The sequence below is a fragment of the Octodon degus genome, unplaced genomic scaffold (genome assembly GCF_000260255.1).
Source record: "Octodon degus isolate 3935 unplaced genomic scaffold, OctDeg1.0 scaffold00230, whole genome shotgun sequence".
NCBI lineage: Eukaryota > Metazoa > Chordata > Mammalia > Rodentia > Octodontidae > Octodon > Octodon degus.
In genome coordinates, this window is record NW_004524806.1 from 1,145,757 (window position 1) to 1,151,173 (window position 5,417).

At 46.1% G+C, this 5,417-nt stretch overlaps 1 long non-coding RNA gene across 1 annotated transcript in view; it reads left to right on the forward strand.

Moving 5' to 3' along the window:
- LOC111813848 overlaps window positions 1-5,417 on the forward strand; it is an 8,084-nt gene that overhangs the window by 229 nt on the left and 2,438 nt on the right. The window contains exon 2 of the long non-coding RNA XR_002818990.1: window positions 31-149. This is a non-coding gene — a long non-coding RNA (uncharacterized LOC111813848). The remainder of the gene's footprint in view (window positions 1-30; window positions 150-5,417) is intronic.

Genomic DNA, 5,417 nt, shown 5'->3' on the forward strand with positions numbered 1-5,417 from the left:
TTTCAAGGTGACGTCACCTACTATAAATAGCTGCCGTCGCCACCACCCAGCCCGGAAGCCGCGCAGGCGCCTTGTGAATGCTGCAGTTGAAGGCTGCAGAGGTTAAGGTGGGAGAACAGAGAACCACAGTGAAGACAGCGACGCCCAAGGTGAGGAACGTGGTGATGGCGGCAGCCCCATCCTGAAAGCACCACAGAATACGTTAGAGATCTGACTTGAGGAGGACCCCTATATCAAATAAACAGGAGGGACTGAGAGCGCCAGCGGCATGGGAGGCCTGCCCCGCTGCAGCCCGAGTCCTTCAGCTCCACGAGGCCGCACTGCGTGTGGGTCTACGGTGGCGGGGTCGCGTCTAGCCCTGGGGAGGCCCCCCTGCCCTAAGAAGTGGCCTTGGACCAACTGCCTTCCACCAGCAGGGACTGCGTGGCCGGTAGGGACCCCAGACACCTTCTAGGAGCCCACCAGTGCTAGACCTTTAGAAACATTCTAATCCTCTGCCGCCCCCTGGGAGCGCACACGTGGCTGGGCCCCAGTCCCCAAAGCGAAATGTAGAGCAAAATACAAGATAAAGTTAATGACTTGTTTAAGGTTCAGCAGCCTGTAAGCGGAGAGAAACAAATGTGCCGAAAAGAAATATGTGACTGGTCACTAAACCCACCCTAACCCTGGCAGTAGGTGTAGAAGGTCCCTGGGCTCGAGCTCTGAGAAAGGTAGGGAAATCCCAAAGGCAAAAGACGTTGTTCAGACCTGGGCTTCCACAGCACTTGGGAGGCTGAGGCAGGAGGATCACTTGGGGTTAAAGGCCAGCCTAGGCTACATAGCGAGACACTGTCTTGAAAAATAATAGTAATAAGCCATTGCCCAACTGAAGTACAATGAACCAAGGACAACACAGCCATTTGGAGGTACTTGAAGAACTGTTAAAAGACAGAAATGCACATTCTGGAATGTCAGAGTTGACCAGACCCTTAGACTGAATACCCCATATGCTGCATAAAAGAAAACAACTTCAGGAGAAGCCCCATTTGTGCAGTAAGGAACTGGGACTTCTGTACCAGGTCTTCTGCCTCCTGGGCCATCTTCAACCTTCTGTGATACTGAAATGGAGACCTTGTACTAGGCACAGGATGTGTCCTATAGTCCGAACAACTAAAGAGGCTGTGGAAAGAGGATTGTGTGTGGGTAGGTGTTGGAGACTGGCCTGGGCAACATAGCAAGAGCCTGTCTTAAATATTCTTTACAAAAAGGATTTGAGGGCCTGCAGGATAGCTTAAAGCTCAGCAGACTGAAGCATCTGGTTTGGCAAGCTCAGGGACCAGAGCTCAATACCTGGGCCTGCATGGCGCTCTGAGCCAGCCACCAAGTCCAGGCATGGTGAGGCACGCCTGGAATCCCAGCACTGGGGAGGCTGAAAACAGAAGGATCACTATGAATCTGAGCTTCATACTGAGATCCTGTACCAAATACATAAAAAAAAGAAAAAAAAAAAGGATTTGAGTTATGGGCTGGTAGCAGGCCCCCATTGAAGGTTTCACAATGTTTTGAAGAGTCAGTTTGCTGGTGGAATTGAAGTTAACCCAGGGTGATCTTTCTCCAGTGAATGTCTTGAAAGCTGGTACACAATATTTTGTTACCCACCTCACCCTCTAGAATGGCTTTCCAGTGAGGAGAATGAGGACTGGCTCAGGATAAGGGAAGTTCTTGGGCTCCATCCTGCTCTCTCAGCTTTTCAAACCATGTTAGCCTGAGATTGATTTTCAAACAGTGAAAGGTAGCACTGGAGCATTCTGAATAATTGATTTTGTTGTGTGCTATGACTTGAATGTTTGCCCCCAGGAAACATATAAGGAGTTTAGCCCCAGTTCAACAGTGCTAGGAAATAGGTCATAATGGAAAGTGTTTGGGTTGTGAAGCTTCCACTTTCATGAATGGATTGATGCTTGTTATAAAAGAGCTACAGAGACTATCTTGGCCCCTTTTATTTTACTTTCTGCTCTTCCACTTTTTGCTACAGCATGGCACAACCAGAAGGCACTTGTGGGGGCAGAGTAGATGCACTCATCAGAAGCAGGATTTGTGCCCTTAGACTTCCCAGTCGCCAGAACTGTGGAGCAAATAAATTTCTTCTCATCATAAATTTCTCGGTCTGTGGCATTCTGTTATGGTAACACAAAATGACTGACCCAGCATGCAGAAATGACCCCTTGATTCTCACACACAGATCTTCCTTCCTACTTACCAAGCTTTCCGACCTCTACTCCAGCCTTCTGTTCAGTCCTTAGCTCAGGATACTTGGACTGTACCTTACTTCTCCACATAATTAACCCTCGCTGTGGTCAGCGGAGCAGCAGAGGAAAAACATCATAGTTCTCATGTCTGCCTCTTTTTTTTTTTTTTTTTTTTTTTTTTTTTTTTTAGTACTGATGGTTGAACCCAGGACTTCATGCCTGCTAGGCAAGAGTGCTACCCCCCTTTCCCAAACTCCCCCTCCAAATTTGATTGATCAATATTTTCAACTGGAAAGGCTTTAATGCAAAGATTCTCATCATGACAAATGATAACACAGAGTCCTCCTGAGCTGTGACACGTTTGTGCGAGGATAACAGCTATTCAAGAGTCTAAAACAGAAGGATCCCAAAAGACAAACAGGAGTTTGAGCTGGGCCAAGGAACTTAGCAAGACCCTGCCTCAAAATAGGACTGGGGATATATCTTAGAGGTAACACAGGCCCTAGGTTCAGTCTCCAGCCCTAAGGGAGAGCTTCCCTTCCCTTTGCCTGTGAAAGCCCTGGGTTCACTCCCCAATTAAAAAAAAATTATCATACAAGTTATGGTCACCATTAAATTTTTGAAAAAATATCCTTTAACAGTATCCATGTAATAATATTCCCAGTCTTTTCCCCCCATAGTATGTTTTTTTTCCCCCTTAGGACAGGTCTCTAAGTTTGTTATATTGGCTTTGAAATTTGTGATCTTCCTGTCTCATCCTCCTTCATGGTTGGGATTATAGACGTGTACCATTGTATCACCCAACCACTCTTCCTCTGTCTCCAGTGTAGGTTCTAATTTAATATTTCTTAGGGCTCAGTCCCTGGCCCTTGACTCATTCTGCCTTATCCTGAGCAAACCAAACCACACCTACTCTGTGTGTGTGCATGTGTGTGTGTGTGTGTGTGTGTGTGTGTGTGTGTGTTTTACTGTGGATCAAAACCAGAGCTTCACATGTGCTAAGCAAGTATTCTTTCTTTAGCCTCCTTCTTTCCCTCTCATTCTTGAGGGGAAATTACTTTCCTCTGTGTCCTCAATACTAAGTGAAGAACTTTGCAGAGATGGGCATATTTTTCTTCAGAATATTAGAAGAAAAATGAAAGGAGGGCCAGGAAGATAGCTCAGTGGCTTAAGCGCCTGCCTGACAAGGACAAGGTTCTGAGTTCAATCCCTGGTAACAACAACAAAAATCACTTCTGAAAGGAATATATAATTTTTATTTCCATTTTGTAGCTGTGGAAACTGGCACAAAGATATTTCATGGCTTGAACAAAGTCACACAGCCAAGAATCTGCAGAACCAGTACTCAAACTCAAGTCTATTATAGTCCCAAGCCTAATGGCCCCACCCTACCCGGTGGTATAAGCAGAGAAAGACTCAGGGTGTGGCTTCCTTTTTAAGGTCACTTAGGTTGTAAAAAGCCTCCCACTTCTTACTGCCATCCATCTTCTTTGTCCTGAAAAAAGAGCATCCGACTCCTCAAAGCCTATAAAGACCAGCACATTCACCTAAGACAGGTAATTTTCTCCCAGGGTTCTATGTCTCATCAATAAGCATGGGCTTGCACAACTCTCAAGAGACCCCTGAGCAAATGAAGGGGGGCAATGATTAAGATCGAACACACTATGCTGCCCCACTGCTCAGAGCTGGTTCCCAGCCCTGGGGCCAAGCATGCATCTTTGCCTGGCACAGGGCCCCATGAAGCAAACAGAGCAAAAAGCCCTCTGGCTTCCCAAAGATGTAAATTGCTGCAGGTGGTACAGGGAGACAGGACAGATTCTAGACTTGGGTTTGAATCCTGTTCTGCCAGTTTACCAGCTGAGTACCCTTGGGCAACCCACATGTAAAACAGGACTTACCACATCTATGTCTTAGCTTTTTGTGGTGATCAGCAGGTGCGTAAGTGTCCAGTGCTTGCGCAGTAACAGCATAGGAGCAACCCCAGCCATGATAGCTATATAATAACTCCTTGCTTAGCTGGGCACGGTGACACATGCCTGTAATCCCAGTACTGGAGAAGTCTGATAAATCTGACAAGCAAGGGTCATATTACAAAGAAGACCTTGAAAGATGGACTTTTACACTGTTGGCATGGTTACCATCTTGTGCTGGAGAGGTCACTTGCACACAAATTAGTGTCACCCAGATAGGATTTCTTTCCCCCTCAAAGGAAGGGGCTTGCTGCTAAGGTGACTTAACTGATTCCTAACCAAAGATAATAATGCCATCAACAGTAACATGGACAGCAACTTTTGCTTATTAATCATATGCTCCCTTTCTGGCCTGAGAGGAAAGACTTTACCCCCCCCCCCAAAACTATCTCACCAAGTCCCCACTTAGAGGTAGATTGCTATTCCCATTATATACATAAGGAAACTGAGACCTAGATGGGTCAGAGATTTGTAGTCACCCAAGTCTCTCCCATTCACACCTGTTTTCTACCATTTGCTTTAACCTCAGTGTCAAGTTTTGTTGATATCAAATCTTTCCCCTTGTATCTAAGACTGGCCTGAGCACACAGATTTCAGGATCATCCAGAGCCTCCTGTCACTCTTTCAAAGCCTGCGTTGGAAGCAGACTGGCGCCCAAGGCAGCTTGTGGCATTAAGAGGTGTGAAAATGTCCTGGTAGCTGCAATCTGTGAACTAGTAGAGCTCAGAGCTCCATTCACAGCCTCCACCTCCCTCAGGTTGCTCAGAGGAGCTCAGCTCTTCGGGAGAAAGGCAAAGCTGTCACCTATGGAATTACAGTTAAAACAAAGACCAAAAAAAGGATTTTGCTGCCAGCCATTGTGGTGTATACCTGTGATCCCAGCACGCAAGGAAGCTGAGGCAAGAGGATCACCAGGAGTTCAAGGCAAGCCTGGGCTACATAATGAATTCAAGGCCAGCTTGGACTACCTAGCAAGAGATCCTGTCTCAAAAAAAAAGAGGAGGTTGGTTCACTTCTGCAAATAATCAGAGAATTTGTGTTTTTTAGCAAGAATTTTCTAAATCTTTTGGCTTAAATTTCCAGAATAATTTCCTCCAGCCTCTTTCGTGCTTTCCACTGAGAAAGAAAAGGACAGGGCTTGATAATGCTGTTGCTTTTCTTCTAAGAATTTAGTCTTTTTATCTGTGACAGGAAGGCTACACTGGTAGATGACAAGGTA